The sequence below is a fragment of the Haemaphysalis longicornis genome, unplaced genomic scaffold (genome assembly GCF_048455015.1).
Source record: "Haemaphysalis longicornis isolate Haplotype H1 unplaced genomic scaffold, Haemaphysalis longicornis Haplotype H1 scaffold_4, whole genome shotgun sequence".
NCBI lineage: Eukaryota > Metazoa > Arthropoda > Arachnida > Ixodida > Ixodidae > Haemaphysalis > Haemaphysalis longicornis.
Window position 1 is genome coordinate 24304006 of NW_027526361.1, and position 24208 is coordinate 24328213.

Below are 24208 nucleotides of genomic sequence, written 5' to 3' on the forward strand. Positions count from 1 at the left end.
TTCGTTCGAGTTTCTTTTTCGTCCGTCAGTATTTATGGTCATTCCCGAAAAGCGACTTGTCGTTTTTCTTTGGGACTTCTGTTCTAGCGTCGCCCTCAGCTTCCTTGTTCGATTCTGCGGCTCTTACTGCTACAATTGCGGTTGGTTGGCCATCGTTGCAATGAAGTGCACAGCAGCAGAGACGCAACCAAAAAAAAAAAATAATTCATGGCCGAAAGCACCGTAAACATCGCCCGAGGGCATTGCTTTGAAAAGAAAGCTGCTGTGGGAAAAGGGGAGCTGGATACGTTTTGTTTATGTTATTTCTGGAGGAAGAAATGTGACTCGCCTTTTTGTTTCACCTCTTACTTTAAAATTTGACAGAATTGGAGCATCGGAAGGTTTTCCACGTTTTTAAAGGGACGCACCACTCCTTTTAATTCTTTGGTTGGCTGAGGGAAAGCTAGTAAGGCCTTTCCACGGGGCTGTATTAGTATATGTAAACTAATATGCCGACATGGCTTTGTTGTATCATGAAGATTTTTTACTCATTTAAACGCAGTTTTAATGCAGTTTTATATTGACAACAATCCTACAAGGGTCTCCTGTCTTCTGAAAGACCTTTTTTTTTCTTTTAAGGGCTTAATTATCTTAGTGCGCTGCGCCCGAGGGATGGAATCTTGCTTGGAAGAGGGAGATGTACCTGTGTACTTGATTTGTTTACGTTGACTACACCCCATCATTTTGATAGTGTGGTGTTAGGGCACGACTAGACATTTGCACATACTGTAAAAATGTACGGCAATACGTGCTGACGCAAAACAACTGAGATGATCCATTCGGTTCGCTTAAAAGCACCGCCAAAAAAGCGGTAACAGGTATTACGTGCCCTTTCCTTCCTTGTGTGTTCTGCACCTTTTGTCGTCTTGCTAGATCGCGTGGCGTAGCCACCTCTACGGCTTTTCACAGCTTCTCTTCACGGCCAAAATTCTAGTTTTTTTAAAACTTCCTGCTAACTACTACTCGTTCCTTCGAGTGTTTTAGATACATCGTCGTTGAATTACCGAATAGGTACCGCACCGGTAGGCAATGAGCGGGGTCAAGGTACAACTCCCACCACGGCGTTCATTAGGCATTTTCAGTGCCGATTTCTGCACTGAAGTTGACGGGCTGTCAACTTCAGTGCAGACGGGATCAAACCAAGCATACCATCTCTGCCAAGTGGTTGACATGATCGCTGTGGTAATGTTTTTGTTCCAGAGATACACCAGTGGTATTTTTTTTTGTTACTACAATCTGCTAAAAAGTCCGGACGGCGGGCATTAATTCTGCTTGGTTCCCAGACTATTTATTATCCAGAGATATCACTCTTAATTGATCGCCGCGCTAAAAAAAGGCCGTTGCTCAAGTTGATTTCGCCAATGCCCCGCAGTGGTGTAAAAGGTGCAGTGGGCAGAGGGGACGCGTCGGAATCACCCAGCAAGAGCAGAAGCCACAGCGACAATGATGCTGCTCCCCGATATCCGCAGCATCATTGTATACTCCCACCCCGAAGCAGCACGCGATGCGCCTAGGGTCTACTTTTTTCTGCGTGATGCAGTTGGTACTTCTGAACGCATTGCAGCTGCTGCAGGGCTGCGCACAGCTAGTAGAACTATTTTTCATACCTACACCTGATAAACTGAGGGCTGTCATGGTTTGGCGGGGCCAGCGCGTATGAAACACACGGCAAAAATAACAGTCATTGCGAAAAAGCGCACTGATTTGGCGCATAACGACGTGGGGATTGTTTACGAATCACTTTTAGAAATGTGCCTGATATTCCGCCAAGGGTGGCTGCAAAGGTTCCCTGGCAACCACTGCACTGGGCGTTGCTACGCGTGATTGGCTGCTTTTACCTTGTATGAATGCAATAAATTTCGCGTTTTCAAGCGCGCGCTCGTTTCCCTGCGACTTTGTTCGGCAGAGAAGTACACTATCGCTTGCTGGCTGCTTACTTCTGCGTGCTGCGAGTACTAGACGTACCATCAACCAAGAGCTTGCTTAGTTACTAAGGGAAACAAAATCAGCAAGCAACAGCAATTGGTACACCAGAAAACCCCAAGTAGCCGTTTTACAGGCCTTATCCACCTTCATGACCCATGCTAAGACGCATATTGGGTTGAGAAGATATGACGTAGTTAACTGCCCACAAATGCCACACGATGTGATGTTATTTGTTGAAAACAGACACGTGTGTCCTTTGAGGCATTCCGCTAAAATTCTCGTGCTTTCTTTTTAAAGGTTGTTGGGGCGCCCTTTAAGGCCTGTGTGGCATGCCGGTGATTGCACATACGTTTGTTGGTTGGACCCTCATTCGGCTCGGGCATACTGAAAACTAGAATTTTCAGGTTTTATAGCCGTGCTGGTGGAACTTCTACAAATCTGCTGCTGGTGTTAAGGTGACGTGGAATTTGATGGTGCGCTCTTGGCACTCCTCTGTCTGGTTGTGAGGCTGTGTATTAGTAACTTTTATATTTCTAGCCCACGAGTGTGAACAAAAGCGCCAAAGTTTGTTCGCCCAACCGCTCAAGCTTTAAACTCCTTCGAAAAAAATATGGCGCAGCTTGCACTTCTGGGGCAAGGCTGGAGAAGCAGCAGAGCTGGGGGTCGACCTAGCTTCTTACAACACAGACAGCAGATCCCAGGCCAAAGGGAGTGGATAAAGAAAATATATCTACGTTCTTCGTACAGCGAGCGGCCACCCAAGACTGTCACCCTCGACATTAACGGCCGCCAAGACGCCGTCGCCGCTGACCGAGCGAAGCCCGCTTATGTCGACCCCCTCCGAGCAACCCAGGGCCTCACCGTCTCAAAGACCCCGTCCCGGAATTATCAAGCTCAACCAACGAAAAACCTCACGTGGGCATCACAATGGCCTCCGGCCCTATGGGAGGGGGGGTGGGGGTATTGACTGGCGCGCCATGGGTCCTCTATGCCAAAGGCGACGAAAACGAAAGCGGGAGCTCCTCCCATGGCGCAAGCTCACGCGCAAGTCTGGACGATGCCGGGCGCTCCTCACGAGGCGCACGCTTATGTGCCCTGGGTATTTTTTTGGTAAAGTCACTAAGCGAAGGTCGTTGCGGGCGCCTCGCGCCGGGGGAGTTTTTTTTCTTGCTTTTTTTGTGCTAACACCAACGAAACAAGCTCAAGCTTAAAAAGCTCTACTGTTAAATTTGTTTTGATGCGAACTGGGCCGCAGGTACCTTTTAACGTGGCATGCTTCCACAGAAAAATGCGAAAATAAAAGGTGCAAATAAATATGAAGGCACCATAAAAACGTGGCTAGTGTGGCTGGCCAGATAGTTCCGGGCTTTGTGCCTAGTTTCCGTGACGAAAATCAGAGCACTTTCGACGAGGTCAAAGCACTTTCAACGCCGTACGGTAGTTGTGGAGCGTAGGAAGGGCAGAAAACTTTTATCTCCTTTGAGCGAGCTGTTGCTAGATCAGGAGGCCAGACCACATCGGGCCCGAACAGCGTGCGAGACAACAAGAGCACATAATTCATGCAACTGGGTGCTCTCTCACTTGGCGCGAAGACGTGCCAACAGCAATTCGGCGGCCCCGCCGCTGCATCCGGCCGCCTCCGCACTAAGCGTAAAAAGAAACATACGGGCCGATGGAGCTGCGTGCGTAAAAGCTCTTGCGCGATGCACCGACCCCACACGTGCGCCCCATACCGAACGCAGCGGCGCTGGTGGCCCCGAGGCTGCGTTGTGGGGAGCTCTGGCAGATACAGAGTGATTCCCTTCTTTCCTCGTCGCTCTTTCGCAGTCCCGGCTTCTCTCCTTATTCGCTCTTACTTCTTTAGCCACCGCGTATTCAGCCTTTCTTACAACAGCGGAGGCCGGCCTTTCTTGGCGCAGGCAGCGGCCCATGTTTTTCTTTGCTACATCCCGAGGCGCTTCGTGGGCACCCTTTTCGTTTGTCAAAATCCCCAAATTCCGAAAGGCACTCTCCCTTCCACTCGCACCCCGCCGCTTCCATTTCCTCGCCAATTTCTCGGTCTGTCTCTTTTTCATTCTTCACCACGGATCGGAACGAATGGCAATCATAAAGTCCTCACGACGACCACCGCGATTGCCTTCTGTTGGCAGAAATCGGCCCCTCGTCGTCCTGCTAGCCCGCAACGTTTATGGCCCGCGTGGCCGCTGGCGCGCAAATCGGGTTGGGATAGATCGGCGCTGCGGCGAACAACCCGACTCGCGCCCGCCTGTTTCTCGCTCGTCGTCGTCGTCGTCAGCCGTGCCTCGCCCGCTTGGCGGTACGTGCCGGCGTCGCGCTGCTTTTACTCGCTCCCCCTCCCGCTCTTCGGCAACCGCTAAACGCGAGCCGACGCGCCAAATGCGCACGGCAGGGAGCGTCCTCACGGCTTCCGAGGCGCGCCGATGGCCCTGAGATCGAGCCGTCTCTGCGGCTCGCCCCTTGCTTGTCTGTGGCAGAGCGGCGTTATGGGAGTCTTTACTCGGGGGTGGCCGCAGCCGTAAAGAATCGGAGCGTATGGAACCGTCTGCACAAAGGGAGGAGCAGAACTCGTATTGTTTGTTTTGTTTGTTTGTTTGTTAGTTTGTTAGACGATAGATTTATTTTACGCGGGTGTGGGTTCGTGTTGTTCTGCAGAAATGTAGCTACGCGTGTAGACTAGGGTAGTATTGCTGTACGTTAAAACGCAAGCGCAAAGAGTTAAGGAAGTGAAAGAGACAGGACTGACTCTAGCTCTTACCTTCTTTACTTGGAAAACATACATGCATTTAGAAACCTACCAAGACGCACAAATCGTACATTATTCCGAAACAAAATGTATATCCAAGCAACTCTAAAACGGAGACCTCAGTCTCCCGGAAAGATGATGAGGGCACGCTGATACACCGTGAGCCCCCTTTATTTATGTAGCAGGCTTCATCGAGTGTTCTTTAGCTGTGGCGTTGGGACTTCGTCCCAGCGTTTCGGTGTTACTCAGCTTAGCTGCGCATGTCGAGGAATTCCTTTCTGTTCAGACATACAGTAGGAAAATGAAAACAAACATTCGCATCTTTTGCACTACTACTGCGAAATTTTGCGATCTAGTGTAGAAGTCTACCATCTAACCTGAAAGACAGTATCAAGAGTGTGTAATCATACTCGATCGCTGCATTATGAAATACTTCGGCTTTTTTCTATATATGAAGGTGTGCTGTTCAACAATTTAGAGGTTCTTATTGAAATTATTTTCAGTTTAATTGTTTTTTTATATTTAAAATTAATAGAACACCTAAATACTAGGGCTGTGCATTCTTTATAGAATAAAACTTCGGTTATACACTTCTATTTGGGAACTCTCCTACAGTGCGTGGCGTTGATACTTGAAAAGTGTTCGCCAGGCTTTCTTTCGGGGCTGTTCTTTCTTACTGCGTCGCAGCGTTATAGGTTCTATCACATCGCTCGGCAAGAAAATACGAAATAAGCATTTACTACGCGCGACATGTGCGAAGTTACTATCAGCAGTGGGTCGAGTCACGTAGCCTGGGCCACATCTTCAGTGGCTCCGCTCATGCGTGTAGCGGTTGGGCCACTGATCGGGTGCCGCTCGACCTCGACCCGTCAGTGGCAGACAGGGCCTTTTTGTTTTGCTTTTTGCTGTGCTCGCCACCGCTCGCGACAGCGCAGGCAGAGTTTTTTTGCCATTTGTTCTTGTTCTGGTTTTAATTTTGCCCCTCTTCGGTGCCATTTTAACTCAGTTTTGATTACTTTTTTACTTAACTCAGTTTTGATTTTGAGTCGGTTTTGATTACTTTTTTCCTGTGTTTGACACGCTCAGAGTCGTTTTTAATCTGTTGTTTTTGTTCTCATTTTATATCACATCTTTTCGACACCATTGTGTTATTCATCTATTTTCACAAGAACCAATCCGACATGAATATTTACCTAAAATAACATTGTAGCTTTCATTTATGCTTTTTTGTATTACCTCAAATCTACCCAAGGCTACCTGCACGCTCAGTAACGATAACATGTTCTGCATATATATAATACTTGCTCTTGAGGGTCGATAATACGGAAGGCACATAGCTAGCGCTGGTGGTCTTTCTCACCAGGAAAAACCGCTGCAGTAGGAAAAGCCTGGATAGCAAAAACCTCAAAAGCACGGGTTACTAGCCGGAGGATACTGAGCATTAACTAATTTTTATTTAAGCAGAGAGTTTGGTTTAGCGACATATTGGTTATTTACTATTTGTTATTTACAATATACCAGTCGAAAAAATCTTATCACGCTTTGTTCGGTATTCTCCCTGCAAGTGTGCTTTGCTACAAAGGGGTCCTTGTTGCGGCAGAGGCAGCTTGCGGTACTCGGAAATCACACCTAACAAAAGCGCGATGGTGCTTTGAGGGAATAAAAATTTAGAGTAAATAAAAATGTTAAATCGAGGAGGTAAAGTGCTATTAAATATACAGGAGCGGCACACGCTTTAGCATGCGCCACTAACAAAGAACTTATTCTCAATCAGGTGCAATTCTGAAGTCCCTCTATTTGCTCAACCATTGGCGTGTTGCTGCCAAAGAAAACAGGAATCAATGGGCAGTCTCTCACCAGGATGACAGATAAGTGGGGGAGCGGGGCCTTGATCAGGGATTTCGTAGACGCTCAAGTGAACTTGTGCACTAAAAGCGAGTGGCAAAATTGTGAGATGAGAATGCCCTAGCCAGACAATTGAACGAAAAAGCCGCATTGTCCGGTATGCGGCGTTTGTAGCAGCCTCCTAAATTCCTGTTCTCTGCGACAGGTCATGTGGCTTCACAGAGTGTGCCTCGAACTGCTAGCGGTGTAGCGGGAGAAGTCAACCGTGTATGGGCCAGCCTGATGTAGGCCTAACTTTGCATCTTGAGATCGAACATTATGAACCGGTGCCGGGAGCTTTAACTGCAGCGAGTTTGATGTGTGTTGGAGCCTCGTTAGGATCAATGTTGGCGCTACGTGAGGTTAAGTTGTGAATGCAAAAGCTTTATTGCACAATTGACTGCAGCTGAGTTCTTCCTTCTGTTTTTTGCTGTGTCACCGCCATTGCCTTGCAGAATTCAGAGCGGAGTTGGGCGCTGGCAAGTACACCCCTGCAGGTATGTACTTGCCAGCGGGAAGGGTCGTTTCCCTGCTAGAGAGCCTGTAGCCACGCCGCCGAGTGTCCATGCACTTTGTAACGCCTCGCAGCCAACGGGCGCGGTACTTTTCACACCTGCAACATTGGTAAGACAACCGGAACCACTCACGCATCAAAACAAGCATAAACCACACTGAGCATTTCTGAACGTTTCTGTCAATGGATTAAAAAGTACTCTCGCACTTGACGCAGAGAAAGTGCTTTAATGGTTATACTTCCGCCTTCCAACATGTTGAGCAAAGTAGGCAAGCGGAATGTAGTGATTAAAAATGTAGTTGGTCCGGTGGGAAGGAATAAGCCACTTGTCAGAGCTGCGGGTGGCGGAATCGGCGTGCTTTCACATTCAAATGATCATATTATTGCTTTCACAATCACTACATTATGAGAGGTGCTCGGGTAGAGTCAACTAGAAGTCGCTTGGGTGTCCCCGCAGCTTTTTTTGAAGCATGTTCCTGTGTTAAAAACTGCAAAGCTTTTGAGTACTGCAGCTCTATGCTACAAAGCTTTGCTAATAAGCTGCAAACCTAGCATAAAAATGGTTTACTAGTGGGTTTGTCAGGACGTTCAATGTTATCTTTCTTTGACATCAATATGTCTAGTATTTGCCAAGTACTGCCTCACAGTAACGCATAAAAAGACAAGCCTCGCTCATTAGGCACATCACAATTACTTTCTGGCTTTCATAGTAAAAGCAAAAGCACCCCATTCTACCCTGTAAAGGTGGTTAGATAGCAAAGCGGTAAACGACACCCACAACGATTACCCATGTGACGTCACTTTATTTCACACACGTGCCTCTACAAAGAGTGAAACCAGAGACAAGTGAAATGCACTTAACCACACTCTTTATTGCTTCAAAGATGTATTTGCTAGGCTAAATCAATTGATTATCAACGAATGGCGGTTGGTTGAGTTGTGTTGGTGAAGCACACGAGTTAAAACTTTTTTTTAGGAAGCTCAACCCCGTTGTTAGACGATTTCACTACTCCCCCGTCTCTGCCGTAGCCGATGGAGGCGACGATATCCGCGGAAGAGACGGAGGACAAGTGAGATACCATGCGCTGGTGTGAGCTTCCTTTAATTTTTGTAACTCCTAGTGCATGCGCAAGGAGCGCACACGGCCGCTACACGTGCCGTGTGTGGAGCGCACAGCGGCGCGGGAGGTCGCGTGACGATGTCACGTGGTATGCAGCGAGAACACGGGGATAAACCAGCAATTGTGCTAGCTGAATGCACCATCTGTCTCCCGCATCTCCGCGTGGGCTCGTAGCTCAAACTGTAAGACAACGGGCTCTCGCTCCGTTTCTCTATTCGTTCCTGGTTCGATTCCTGGCGGCGCCAGTAACTTCTTTTATTTGTTCCCTGGATTTTTCTGTTGACGCCAATGGTAGCGACAGAGCTTTTGGGGGTAGAGGTAACAAGCGTCGCTCTAAAAAGTTGTGGAACATACGTGGGTATATTACCTATTAGCACTTGCAACCTGATACAGGTGCTTGCTCCATCGAGTGGGGTGCTATCGCATTCATAGCTACAGGCTGAAATTAGTATCTACTGCGGTATTTTTTTTTTTTTTGCTTTTTAGCGTGTGCAGGGACTTGAGAAGATTAAGCAAAGCGTCTGTTGTTGCGACAACGTTTGCCACGGTCTTCGGCTTTAGGGCCTCCAACTTCTGCGCCCAAATTCAACAACAGCTGTAATGAATAACGCTTCCGTTTTGCCACATGGCAGATACCAGGCCGGAAGCTTCAAAACGTTTTGCTCCTCATTGACGATGAACGTAAAAAGCCGCCATATTAGAAAACCTTGAGTAGAAAGTTAATTTGCCACTGATTTACCACGGCACCTCTTAATTCTTAAGATTAATTGCCACGCGCCTTATTGCGCCACGCACAGTTTATTTTGTGAGTGATCAGGCTGAAGGGCTTTGTCCGCGACGTAACGCTGGTGTTGCGTCAGGCGATGGCGACACCGATGTCTGTCTCGGTGAGCAGCCCTTGCTGCCGTCACTGTTGGTCTGGTTAAAACAAAGCTGCCTCGTGGGGCAACCAACCAGACGTCGTCAATAAAACGGCTACAGCCACGCATGCACACAAGGGCGCCTTGACACCGACAAAAAAAATTACGCCTATTGCTTTCACCTGGTGGAACCGTGCGAGAACTGCAAGAATAGGTCGATGAATCCCTATATAAGAACTCTCTCCTACCCTCTGAAAACTCTCGGATTTTTTATTTAAGCTTTATTTCATCACAGTATTTGGAGAAGGAGGCCTAGCACTTTCTACCGGCGAGCTTTGACGTGGCCGATTTTCGGATATTCATTCCCTTCCTACTGGAAGATGAGCCCTACAATTCGGAGGTGGGGGACGAAAGTCTCGCCTCCACTAACTGCGGCCAATGTATCTACGGCTACATGCCTCTTTCCTGGCCAATGGCACTGCAGCAATGGGAATTGAGCACATACGTTCCGACATTTTCCGAACTATACCTAAGGGAACTCCACAAGGCTCAGTGATATCGCCACCAATGTTCAACCTCGACATGAAAGATCTACCTCCTCTGCTGACAACTATCCCCATATCCCCAACCTGCGACTAGCCCTATGCGCTGATTATCTCACTCTTTGGACTCCTACGGGCTCCATAGATGACCAGAAAGACTTCTCTCCAAAGAGCCGTCCAAGTAGCACAATAATACCTGCATGCCCGGGGGTTAGAATGTGGCCCCGAAACATCCGCATTACTTACGCTGTGTAAACAAACACCTAAGCAGCGCGCCAGCTCTATACCAGATTCTGAAGTCAGCATTAATAATCAAACCGTCCCTAACGTCTCCCACCTTCGAATTATGAGGGAGAAAAAAATCGAGCGGGAACGGGTGAGTTTATGCTCTACTCGCTGCATAGGGTGGACGTAATCTGACCCATTTATGGCACGCTGGGGATGACTATGCGCATGCGGGGAGCCGAGGCGGGAGGCGCAGCCGCGGGTTATGAATATTTTACGAGATACTCACTCCCGCAAGCCCCGCGCGATATGGACGTGGCCTTCGCATCATCGAAGAGGCGAAGCGATGCCGCGAAGCAAGTTTCAGGAGAGCGGGGCGCCCCTTTTCGGAGGCTCGTTCGGCGAAGGGCGCCCGCACGTGCAGCCGAGACTCGCGAGGGCCGCCGAGCTAGAGAAACAACTGGGCGTGAGTACGGTTAATGATCCCGCTTGGGAGGGCGGGTGTGCTGGGACATCGCCTCGGGGGATTGGGGCCATTAACGCCATTCATGCTGTACGGAGCCATTGCGACGGCGTAGCGGAAAGGTGCGTTGTGATCGGGGGATCACTGGCGCGTGCCGCTCCGAGATTTTTTTACGAGGTCCGTCATATTCGGAGACGAGGCCACCCGGCGTCGGTTGGGGACCACGTTACGTCTCTTGCGGTTTGCCTTGCTTAGTCGCTTTGAAGTCGTCCATTGCATATCGCGGGCGGCGGGCAGCTTTACAAGGGGGCGCATCTGCTATAGTAACCAAGTGGGAGCGGCATGCATCTAAAGAGAAAAATTGTCTACTACTCCGTGCCCAATTTTACCGCCCCGTTGCGAAGCAGGCGATGTGTCGATCCGAACTTATGCTTTGGAGATTAATGCGCACTGGAAGAAGACGAACGAAGGATAACTTTTTTATCAACCCCATTTACCACAGGAACATGTGCGAGGTTCCTTGTCTATCGACAGGCGATCGAAGCTGGCGAAGCATTGTAAATACAGTTGGCATCAACCATTTGGTGCCTATTGTGTCATGCAATAGTAATTAAAGAAAGCTCAGAACATCTGCTCTCCTTTAAATTTCCTGGCAAGGATAAGTTGCAGCGAAATTGGGGGACAACCCTAATGTGCGGACCATACGTGGATTATTTTAGTGCGTGCGTGCGTGCGTGTGTGCGTGTGGCCGTGCGTACGTGCGTGTGCGTGTGTGTGTGCGTGTGTGCGTGCATGTGTGCGTGCGCGTGCGTGCGTATGTGTGCGCGTGCGCTTGTGTGGGTGTGTGCGTGTGTGTGGGTGTGTGTGCGCGTGTGATTGTGCGTGCGTTCGTGTGCGTGTGTGTGTGTATGGGTGTGTGTGTATGGGTGTGTGTGTGTATGGGTGTGTGTGTGTGTGTGTGCGCGCGTGTGTGTGTGTGTGTGTGCGTGCGTGCGTGCGTGCGTGCGTGTGTGTGTGTGTGTGTTAGTGATGCCATGGGTGATTGCGCATCGGCTCTATTTCTTGATGAAGAGCAGGAGTGTGCCAAGACATTATCCGGTGCTGACCGCATGCTTGCTGTAGGATGGGCAACGGGGAGAAAGTAAAACCGGATGTGCGGGCAGCAACCCCTACTGTGGTCGCATGTGAAAGCGACACTGCAAGGGCACCCGTGAGGCACCCACGTCATACGAAGCGCGGAGCAACAGCTGTGACATTTTACTTGTTTACTTCTTTATTTCATACCAACAGTGCCTGCTGGCGTTAAAATACAGAAAAAAATGACATCAGGTAATTACTTTGAGAAGCAAGTAAAGGTATTCAAGGAGCAGCAACATCATTGTGAAAGATATCGCGTACATCTAGTCAGAAGAGAAATAACAGTAAGAAAGAAAACGAAACTACTCCACTCTGGAAACTGGAAAGGTCGAAGTGCAGCAGCCACCGGTATTCAATAACGGTGTTTTAAGTTCAGACAAAACAGGGTACCCCGTTTCTCCGTCTCCTTTCTCTCCACTTGTCCACGGTTTTCACACACGCCTTCGTGTGCACACGCCTACGCACGAGCGTGCACGGGTGCATGTACGCAGTTGGCTACGCAAAATGAATAAACCGATCGTATGGTGATAAACGAAAGGTTAAGGAAGGGATTCTGCTTCTCGATATTGTGAGTGGTGCGAAGAATAGCGAAGTGTTTCACTTCCTGAACGCGGGTTTCACACAAGCGTGTCGAAATTTCATCAAGTCTGTGTGTAGAGGGTTTGGATGTCCAAACCGGAAATATCATCTGAAAGCCAGCCAAGTACACTCCTGTGTATAAAGCGTTACCCAGTACACCATTGCCGGTATGTGCTACTACATGTGTGTGTTCCTGAAGCAAAATGGAGAGCCGCGCTAGTTGGTGAACCTCCATGAGTGAAACTTACGCGCGAACTGACACAGGGACGAGAAAGGGAAACGAGACCTGCGCTGGTCTAGTTTCGCGTTCTCGTCCCTGTGTCAGTTTGGGCTTAAATTTCACTCATGTGTGTTAGTTACAATGTACTAGGCTACAGAGTGCATACAGAAGATTCCAAGCAGAGGAATACATTTTTTTGGTCGAGCCTAGTTGAGTTTGCGCTGTAATTGATTGATCGATTGAACGATTGTTTGAGACGTGCGTGCCTTGTCGGTGTCTTTATAGAACGCGCGCTGCGTTTGCACACATTCCAGCTTCGAAGCATTGGCGAAAAGCCCACTGCGGGTATGTGAAACTGTGGGTATGTATGCCTTTGGGTGTGCCACATAGTTTACGCGTATGCGCATCCAGGTCTTGGAACGTGAACCGGTACCCGCGCCTGGAAATACGTTTAGTACAAAGAGTACTTTTTCCAATGGGTACCGGTTGCCACCCTAAACATCAAAGCATGACGTTAGAACCATCCTGTACCTAGGCTGAACTTTGGTAACTTTCAAATTTGGGCGTTATATGTCACAAGAATCCACTCCAAACTCATTCTTGGTCGAGCGGCGGGTACCGGTTTATGACGGTAGCTTCAAGGCATGACGTTAGGATAGACTCCAAGCTGAGGCCTACCATTTTGATTTGGGGACTAACGGCGCCAAAGGGTACCAGGAACCTTAAAATCCGTTGCGGTTGACTTTGCGATAGAGTACGTTAGGCCTAACTTCTAATTTTTAGGCCTAACGTTGGGCAACCTTTAAGTTTGTCCTTACGGTATGCCAACTAGCAACGTCACACTTATTTTACGTCGAGCTGTGAGTGGTACTTGGCACATTAGAGTTTGAAGGGCGGGAAGGGAAAGAAAAAAGTACGCAACGTAGGCGATTCAACCATGAGCGTTACGCCCTACATCACAACTACGAACCAAAAGTTCTGGCCCAAACTTTTTCAAGTTATGATGGGAAGTGCTTTAGAGTAGCCTCATTAGAACGGCCGTTCCAGCTATTCTCCACCCCACCTTGCACGGCTACCGACTATTGAAATTTTCTCCTTGTGTTATGTTCGGCTATCTAACATGCTAGCCTCTCAGCTGCGGTGTAAGGGTAAATTCAAGAGCATCTGTAAGTTCTGTTCAGATACATTCATTCCCAACAAACTAAAAAAAACGCACTAAGTTCCCTCCGTGGGTCACGAGACCTATACTGCAGTTAAAACGAAAGACTGAACGTCTCAGGAAAAACAGGCCAGCTTCCCACCGACCAAGTGAAGTTCGGTCTGATTTACATGAAGCGATTCAACGCAAGAAAAGCTTTTATTTCAATACTACACTGGCTAATTTTATTAAAGATGACCCGCAGAAGTTTTGGGTCGACATTAGCGATCGCAAAAAGAACGTAGAACAAATTTCCGAGAACGGGTTTCTGATATCGGATGCGAAAGCGATTGCTGATCATTTTAACTCCTTTTTTATAGTGTTTTCTGTCAGTCTTCTCAGCCTGTAGCTTTTGTACATGATCCAGATATTCCACCAGATAATTTAATTTCATATGAAGGAGTTCTAAATATGGTTCTTCGAATAAAAGTAAAATCTTCCGGTGGGCCAGAGGGAATACCGAATGAATTTTTCCGACGATACTTCGAGCCCTTGTCCAAATACCTTGTTACAATTTTTGAGGCTTCAATTCGTAATGCAACGTTACCTAAATAATTGAAAATGGCTCGTGTCAAGCCAATTCCCAGAAAAAGGAGACCCTCTTCTTGTCTCCAACTATCGGCAGATTTCGATTATATCGTCTTGCAGCAAAATGTTAAAACACATTGTCATAACATTAATATCGAAACACCTAGATGAGCATAACATTTTTTCTCCGTACCAGCATGGCTTTAGAAAAGGCTTCTCAACAACAACTCAGTTATGTACAGTCATTCATTCTCTTGCATCTGTGATTGATAACGGCGGCCTAGTCCACGTCATATTCTTAGATTTCTGCAAAGCTTTCGACTGCATACCGCATGATAAACTTGTGGTTAAATTACAGTTTATTGGACTTCCCAATTTTCTATTAGCCTGGATTTCTAACTACCTGTCTGATCGCCCCCACTTTGTGTGCACTAATGATCAAAATTCAATTCTTCTGCCGGTTGCTTCCGGTGTTCCACAGGGCAGTGTACTCGGTCCCCTACTATTTTTGATATACTGTAATGATGTAGTAAATTGTGTAAACACAACTGTTAATGTTCGTATTTTTGCGGATGATTGTATTCTGTTTAACTCTATAGTTAATCCTGATGACCAAGCATCTCCAGTTCACTCTAAACAATATATGTCTATGGTGCAACCAATGGGGGATGACACTAAACTTAGATAAATCAGTTCTGCTCCGTGTCACTAACAACAAAAGCCAGTACTAACTCAATACACGCTCTCTAGCCAACCTATTCATTTAGTTAAGGAATACAAGTATCTTGGTGTCACTCTAACAAATAATTTAAGTTGGAATTCCCACATTAAACAAGTTTCCTCCACAGCTTTCCGCAAATTATGCATGCTAAGGCACAAACTTAAGGATGCTCCTACGAAAGTGAAACACTTAGCTTACCAACCCTTGATATTCCCGAAATTAGAATATGCAAGCGTTGCCTGGGATCCTTATACTAAAACTAACATTGATGTATTAGAAAAAAATCAGCGGAGGGCAGTTCGTTTCATTTATTCTCTCTATAAGCATGGTAATTCTGTCACTAATGTTATGCTTTCAAATGGTATCCCAACTTTGCAGTCAGGACGCAGATTCTTGCGCCTAAAATTTTTGTACCTCCTTTCAAACCGCAACCTTGCTCTGAACCCTGACCCCTACCTCACACCACTAAGAACACGTCAGACGCGGCATACACACGCACTTTCTTTAACACCGTAGTTTGCTCGTACTAACTTGTTCAAATCTTTTTTTTTTTTTTTTTTGGCGGAACGGTTTGCCTGCAGGCAGTTTACACTCTCCTGAGCTTATTTATGCCGAAATTTGAAATTGTTTTTCTAACTATTGCAACTGTCCCGCGTTTCCCTCCCCATTCTTTCCTTTCGTTGCTTTTGTATAAAAATGTTACGCTTTCCGCTCTTCATTTTCATCACTCTTTTTTTTTTATGTTGTATTGAAATGTTGTGTATGATAACTGTATTATCTTGCCCCTCCTGCTTTGGCGTCTGGCCAGCCGCATTTGTAAATAAATAATAAATAAATAAACAAGCTGTTTCACTTGGATTACTCTGATGGCTTTTAGAACGTTTTCTCAGCCTGGACGCAGCGATGGTAGAAATATAAAGCTGGCGCCAGCAAACTGTCCAGAGCGCCAAGCCGTGAGCGCATGACCCCCTTGAATGGAACCTCGCGCGACGCAGCTGAAAGCTATCGGCACGCAATTGCTTTCCCGAATTGATCGCCACCATTCAAGTACAGGTGCCTTTAACGGGGAATCGCTATTTGATTAGGCTGGTGAAAGCGCCACCCGGCGGACCTACTCAAAAACTTTACCAGAACAGCTCACCCTTACCGCGCACTCTATTGGATGCGACGCTGAGAGCATCTCTTTTCAGCGGCCCTGTCCTTCCTGCGTGCGTCCGTTTGTTGTTGTCCGCACCGCTGCCTTCCTGCGTGCGTCCGTTGTTGTCCGCAAGGCTGCGTCTATCCTCCACTCTCCCCCTCTCCTCCCAAGGGGCATTGGATTGGATTGGCTTGACTTGACTTGACTTGACTTGACTTGACTTGGATTGGATTGGATTTGGATTGAATTGGATTAAAGTGGATTGTGTTGGATTGTGTTGCGTCATAGCCGCGGCAGACGCACTGGCGCCGGCGCGTGCCCAGGTGAGAGCAAACACACTCTCTCAACATCTGCGGGTGTGCGGCCCAGCGTGCTCTCACTCCGCCGGTGGGCGGCGCTGCGCGCGGTGCTGCGCATGTGCAGTACCCTCTCTCTCGCGGTCTCCTCTCCTTCGGGCGCGCTGCGCATATAACCGGTGTGCCGCTCTCCGGCGGCCTTTCGGTCGACGGTTGCTCTCAGCTTGCGCTTGAACCCCCCTCAGCGTCGCATCACACCAGGGTTCCCGCGAGGGGAGGTGGGCGTAATTTTTTACCATGGGCTTTGACGCGTTCCATGAAGAAGCGTTTGTATCAGAAATCTCGCCCGCAGTCTAGGTTCTCCTTCAGCTTCTGTGAATGAAGTGTAGTGGAAGTTTGTGTAATGTCGAGGTTGTGGGCTATAGTCGGCTACCACAAAGTACAAATCTATAGCCACAAAAAACTTTCGCGCCCTAATCTTATAACGCCATGCTTAGGTATTTTTCTGCAAATTTTTTAAATTAAAATAACGATGCTAACTATGCCAGACGTTTATGCTTCACATGAAATGTTGCGAAGGTTTCCGGCCCGTTAAAAGGTGTTCGAAATGAGTAATCTTTCCTTGGTGTATGAGGTAAGATAAGACATCTCCTGAAGGTGCAGGAAGCTTGTTGCCATCCGCACCCCCACGACTCTAGAAAAAAAAAAAAAAAAAAACCCGTTTCAGTGTTAAAAGCCGCGCATGGGTTAATTGAATTTTTCCCATTTTGGGCTTGAAATAGCGCGAGGTTTTTCGTGCTTAGTGCTTTATTTAAGTCTTGAATACAGTAGTTCCATCTTGGAAATACAGTGCAAATTACACGAACACACATGAGGGATGACAACGACGAATGATCGTATTTGTGTCATTTAGCACCATGTTTCCAAGATTAACATTTTTCAACTTCAATATTCACACGACTGCAATAAATTACTTACGCTCCTTCCCTCAACCCCCTTGTTAACCAAGCGAGCTCTTGCCCGCCCACCGTTTTCACTCGGGAGAATTTCAGGTAAGACCCCTTCCGCATCGGGAGAAACTCAAGTTCCAGAAATGAAAGCAATAAGTAAAGACTGCAAATAATTCCTGTGGTACATGAAAACATGCCCGGAGTACAAAAAATAATGGGGAAAGCGAATATTTTAAGGAATTCATCGTACTAAGACAGGGAGAAAACTAAAGAGGAAACGAAACACACCTTAGAACTTCAACTCAGTTTATGGCACAGAAACAGGGAAACACCAAAATGTACATGATATTTGAAAGGGTTATCATAAAAACGCAACGAAGCATACAAAACGGTGTCGCTCATATCACAGGCCACATTACAGCGTCAGCCCATATTACATAGCGTAAATTAAACCGACACATTTGTACAGCATTCATCCATCGTCCATGCGCAACCAACCTCCCTTCTCCAGAAAATTGAATTCCTTTGCGGAAAGTGCCAAGGGCGGAGCACTGACGCACCTTTCCCCTTCTGTACCAATCAAGAAATCCTCGACAATTTCTCTGTATGTTTGGGAGAGAGAGACCTGTACCGAAACGGAATTCTAACGAGGCAGTATTACATACATCATGCACAATTAAGTCAACCATATGGCCCAGGCTAATTTGGTGGAATTTCGTATTGCGCTATTATTTTGTGCACAGTTTGGGGACAAATCTGCTAGGCTTAGTACCTCAGATTTCAAAACGCTTTAGACTCTGGATTTTAGCAGATTCGGAAGCATGCAGCGCTTCTTTCGTTCGGCGACTGTGCATTAAAAACAAAACACACAAAATAACTAACAAACAGAAGAATGAGGCAATCTTCTGAGTTCATTGACAGTGCCCGGCTACATTGTTTCCAAATGCGGTAAAAAAAAGCAACCGTGCGGCGCCACAACGACGCCTTACGAAATACGTGGACTGAATAACAGTGGCTGGAAGACATTTTTCCGCTCATGGCGTGGGCGTTCACTACAGACTGTAAAAAAGGGCGTTGGGGAAGGCATCGGGCTGTCAAGACCACCAACAGAAAAAAGTTAAGAATACACAAACACAAATGTCTTTCAAAAATAAATGAAAAACTTCCGGTTTTCCGTAAGTTGGCTCTGCTTATTAGCTAACATCAAGAGCAAAGCTTGACGAATTGACAAATATACTGAATGATCCCATCAAGTGTAGAATATCATGCAATTTGTAGCAAGCTGACCCGCCGCGGTGGCTCAGTGGCTAGGGTGTTGCGCTGCTGAGCACGAGGTCGCGGGTTCGATTCCCGGCCGCGGCGGCCGCTTTTCTGATGGAGGCGAAAAGCAAAAACGCCCGTGTGTACGAGATTTCGGCGCACGTTAAAGATCCCCAGGTGGTCAAAATTAATCCGGAGCCCTCCACTACGGCGCGCCTCATCGCCTGCGTTGCGTCGGCGCGTTAAACCCCACAATCAATCAATTTGTAGCAAGCTGTCCGCAGCTGTAGCGTCCAGTCGACGCGTAATTCCTCCGCCATTGGCCAGGAGCTCCTAACACGTTCTCACACCCTACGAATCCCCACCCCATCCACCCCCACCCCACCCCACCCCGCCAAGCAGACACTGTGACCAGCCCGCTAGCCTTTATCCCGTGGTCGAAGAGTGCCAGAATAACCTAGAATAACCAAGACCCGCCTACTAAGAGTGGGAAAGGAAAATTCCCAGCTTTGACCCTAATTAGCAGCTAACGCTGACCGAAATAGCGAAGACGGTGGCTTGAACCAACGGAGTCCTGGAATAAGGAGCCCGCATGCTTATCAGCTCTTTGGTTCAATAAAGTTTCTCGTTCTCCTCCTCCTCCTCTCCATTCTCATCTCCCGCCTCCCCCTAATCTTCCTCCACATCCTCTTCCTCTTCCTCCTCCTTCTTATCTCCTCCTACACCTCCACCTCCACCACTACCAGCTCCCTCTCCTCCCCCTTACCACATCTCACATTCCCCTCTGCTCCTCCTTTTCCTCATAGGGTGGCGACCCAAGCGAGTCAAGCAGGCAACCCGATTAAAGGGAAAGAAAGGAGACGAAACAGACTTCTTAAGAAGGGCGAAAGGGTGCCTTAGATTTATGCAGGCCATTTTTTATATAATTACCAAGATTCAGGACACTCGTCTGGATAGACGTTGGTTTTAAATAATTTCTCTACTTGTCCACGCTGCTTGCGTAGATTTTAAAGGCGATATTATTGTTCCGTCTCTACAACAAAATCAACTTACTTGACTTTTTCCCGCCCTTTTACGAAGGCTGTCGCAAAAACCTCTACTGCTTTTTCTGAAAGCTTGGAGGTTTTTCAGTTGCATTGCATTATTTCGCTGGCAACCAGCCCAAATTTTTAAGGGGGCAGTGGTCCTACACGTCAAGTACACATTTTTCTATACGAACTCTCAACATGCTGTTTTGAGTTTTACGCAAAGCAACTACGGAAAGGAATACGAAGCCGCATTCGCAAACTTCTCATTTTGTTTTAGTTTTTTATTATATTCATTTATATCTTTCGTTAATTGCAGGAGATGCCGTAGGCTTTTGTCGCAAAATTTAATTCTTGTGTAAGCGTTTAAGCGCAAACGAGCCCGCGTTAAAACCTCGACCACCCATGGCTGCCATTGTGATGTTTTCTTCTTAAATTTTGAACCGTCGATTACAGCCTGAATTGTACTTTATAATTTTTAAATGCTGTCAGGTAACATCAGAAATCTATATAAACACGCACTATAAACACGCCTATAAACACGCACTCTTCCCTTTCACTGTGGCTACCCAAACCACAACCTCGTTATTTATAATAAAGTCTCCACATCGAATTACACTCCATTCAAAAACCCCCTCATTTTTCTCCCTTTGTTCCCCTTCATAGCTCGTAAGTGGAGACCTGTAAAAGACGATCCTCCTCCAATAGCCGGAATTTGTAATAAATTGACTTTATGTTGCGTGCTCGAGCGGTTGTGCGCGACCTTTTGTTGTAGGCGGCCGGTTGATGTAATTAGCTCTGTTATAGGGGAAATGACTGAAGAAAATTGGTACACATCAGTGGTTTCAAATTTCTCCCCCAGGCATGGCCTAGTTTTTACCCAGCTTCTACCTTGGATTTGCGCGAAGCGCAAAGACGGCGAAGCAGCAAAAAAAGGTCGAAGGTTTTTTTGTTGTTTAGTTGCGATATCTTGTTTTTCGCTCTTGGAGGACACAGGTTTACGATCCTTAGCGGAAGATAGAGGGACTTAAGAAAAGAAACCGATCGTATTGGACGCGGAGCCCGCGGCGGGTAAAGATTCAAGGGTCGGTGTCGGTCCGTAAATAAGAGCCCCGGGGAGACGTGTTGCTGGCGCTATCTCGGCGCTACAGGGACGCCACCGCGGGGTCGCTGCCTTCTGCATCCAATTATGATGCGAAGCCGTTCTGACATGGCGCACGCGCTTCGTCTGGTCACAAAGGAGGCTAATGTGCTTGAGCGAAACCAGAGCCCGCGGCCAATTCGCTAATTAGTCGTCCCGACGAGGCACACTCCCTCTAACGGCGCGCACTCCACGGCTCCTTCACCCTGGCGGGAGGAAGGGCGAATTTCTCGGCTCGCAGAGGAAGCGCGAGTAGGACAGAATGCAACAAGCGAACGAAATCGGCGATGCCGGCTGTGCTGAGCTCAAGGTGCCGAAAAGGAGCCCTTTTCAAGGAGCGCACTGTTTTTGGCGCAGAGGCAAGAACCGTGACTCGAAACTCCAGTGAAGGACCACGTTTCTCTAGCGGATGGCGTTGTACGCTGGTTCAAGCGTTAACCAAAAGCGTGCTTCAAGACGCTGTTGATCCTCCTCGACAGCGCACATGGACGCACTGTGTGCATGCCCCCAAAACTTTTGCCCTCCACACCAAGCCCGCCCTGTTAGGATGAGTGTGCAACGCACCACGTGTCCCCTGAAGGCTTAAAATAACTTAAAATTGTGGTTTTGGCTCGGGTAGCTCAAATGGAGTGTGACGTCTCTCTCTTTCCTCACTTGTGTGCAGCGACTGACGCTGCTAGGCGCGAAGTTTCAGATTATATTCAAGGTCGTTCAATGGGTACACCGATGAAGTACCACGGGCGTTGTCGAAGCTGCATTGGCGTCTCAAACTGTATCCACCATTTCATACAGGAATCAGGCTCTTTGAAGCTGTCTTTTCCATGCGCTCTAAAAGTGTCCGATTTCGGCAGCAAAGAAAATGTGAAATTTCTCAGAGAGAATGCCTGGATAAGCTATATTACTTGGTCCGCTAATCGTGCTAGTCGAATACGATTGCAGTTCACTCAAACATATCATGACTCATGAGTGGGATTGAGACTCTTAATAATTGAGACTGTACATTGCATCCCACATTCATCGGGATAGATTATTTGCCGGTGTTTGCTTTGTCGGTGCCTTTTCTAGCAAAACCCATAAAAGTGCAATATGGTCGCTCAATGCCCGGTACGTCTGAAGTCGAAAAATTGGCGGATCCCTTGCATGTGTGGAAATCGACGTAAAGCGAAGCTTTCAATACGTTTACATCGTCATTATTGTTAGTGTTGTGAACAGCACAATGGAGTTCAACTATCATCGTTTGAAATGATTGCACGGGGGTCATTGGCAAACTTGGTTGAGACGAAAGCGCATGTGGCATTTTTATTCGCTCGTCTCTTCTGTGCGCAGTTCTCACGACGCCCGTCGGCTTTCATGGGCGCGATGCATAGTTACCTTGACTCACGTCTTCGAGTCAGTATATAGCCAGCATACATTCGCAATCTGCGCCCCGCTTCGCTGTTAGCCGAGACGCTGCTGTTCTGGGTGACGCTTCTTTAGGGCCTGGGTGTTCTGGACGGTGCGTTTTTGAGACATTTTGATGGCGCGTGTTTACGAGTTCCTTTACCCTCTTTGGACGCATCGGCGGCGGCCGGGAACAGTATTCGCGGAAACCAGCGCGCCATCAGGTGGTCTTGTGAGAAACCGAGGATGCTCTTTCTTGCGACGGGAGCGGCGGGCGAGGAGAATCCGCCGGGAACGAACGGCGCATTAGGCCAGGAACAACAGCATAAGAACCATCCCCGAAAAAGCCGCCAGAGAACCTCATGGGGTCGTGCTATAAAAGAGGGATTTGTACCTCAGGCTTCTCCGTCTCATCAATAAAAAAACTGGAAGTTTTGGCACGAAAAAATGTGGTTTTAGGAGCCTATAATAAGGCAATGAAAAGTTGCATTTAGGTATACATAGGCGTGAAACACTATCGTTTAGGCATATACTATAGGCTCAATCCGCATTTACTTCAGCAGCGTAATTTAGGACAAATTTTTTACTTGCGATGAAAATAGCGGACAATAGCGAAAGTAATTTTATTTGCATGGTTGAAACAGGCCACAGAAGTGTCGAACATATTTACGTAAAATGGAGGATAGAACAGCGGCATAACAGCCATCCCAAACCAGCCTCAGCGTAATGTTTGGCGGCTTGAAGTTGTACCTTATGTCAGTCGATATTTATGTGCGAAAAAAAGAACGCTCAGCGTCTCCTGAAGCTGAGCTAGCTCGTTTGTACTTCCGAAGGCTCCATGATCTTATTGCTTCTGCAATGTCCGAATGTTTGCCGCCCAGAACCTTTAGTAGTTCTTTTAGCACAGTAAATTCAGGAATTTGCACCCCCAGAAAGAAAAGTGCCGAGGCGCTCGTTCTGTAACCTACATCCCTCGTTTCTTTTGAAGACGATAGTCTTTCTTGGGCTACTTGAACGGGAAAATTTTGGTCTGTCTGTCTGGCTGGCTGGCTGGCTGGCTGGCTGTCTGTAACTAGATTCTGACAGCCGGCCAAAGTGAAACAGATTCTGCGCATTAATCTTATATACCCACAGCCAAATGTAAACGTCTAAGTCGGGTGTTAATGTTCATACTTGTAAACATTTTTGATCAAGAACAAGAGATTACGCAAATATAAGGCATAAAGTCAATACGTGAGTCGCATTTGCAATGTTCCTTTACTAAACATTTTCGATTGCTTGCTTTTTGCGATAGCAAATTACTACATCAACGGCAGAAAGCCGTCGCCTGCTGTTGCACGCGCTACCTGGCGGAATTCGAAAAAATCAAACAGCAACAGCAATGAACAGTTCCACTAGATAAGTTTCGTGCTCCGGTTGGAAACGCTCGTGGAGTTGAACTCTGTTCTATAAAGTTCTAGCCGGGTGCCTCGATTCACGCGCGTCTCCGCCGCACGGGAGCGCTGGCATTGACGCACCCGACTTGGAGCAGTGCAACGCGGTAAATTTCAATTGACTTGAGCAAACATCGAGCGTATCATCTTGGAAGGAACGAGACGGGAGAGGAACAGCATGAGAGGTGAGTGGGAAAGAGAAGGGATGCATTTACTTGCCAGGGGCGTCAGATGACCATCGTCTTACGTCGACATTTGCCACGAAATGAGCAGATACGCGGCCATACCTGTAATAAACGGCTGCCTGTACACGTGTTCGTGGCGTAACCTTGAATATTTCGTGTGTCAGATGTTCACGTGGTTATCTACCGGAAGACGTTTTTGACCTTGAGTGATGCACGACTGTGTCGCGTTAATTGTCTTTTTTGTTTTTTTAATTGTATTAGACGTGAACGAGGCATGTCGTCAAATGTTCTGTCCGTTGACGCCCGGACACAGCCCAACAGAAGAACACAGAACCAAAGAGCTGGCACGGACAGGGGTGACGTCAAGCCCAACTAGTGACGAGGTTGGTTGCGGCGTGGTTGCGTACGGGCATTTAGCGGCCTACTTGCTCTGGAAATGTCAGGTCGAGGTGGCGGCAGCTTGAGCACGGTTTACAAATCTCAGCGTGTTTCTCATGGCATGCAGTTTCTACTCGCAAACGGCATGCGATTGACGCCGAGTTACAGGGTTCTGAAGCGACAGCACCCCTAGCTGTCACACAAAACACCAAAAGGGCATCTATAACATTAAAAAAGAAATTTTTACGGCATATTAATATAATAAAGAAATTTTTAGGTGTTAAAATGTCCATGAAGGCACG

At 47.5% G+C, this 24208-nt stretch overlaps 1 long non-coding RNA gene across 1 annotated transcript in view; it reads right to left on the reverse strand.

The window, feature by feature from the left end:
* Window positions 1–7029: 7029 nt before the first annotated feature.
* LOC144180284 (uncharacterized) overlaps window positions 7030–24208 on the reverse strand; it is a 64763-nt gene continuing 47584 nt past the window's right edge. The window contains exon 3 of the long non-coding RNA XR_013324363.1: window positions 7030–7226. This is a non-coding gene — a long non-coding RNA (uncharacterized LOC144180284). The remainder of the gene's footprint in view (window positions 7227–24208) is intronic.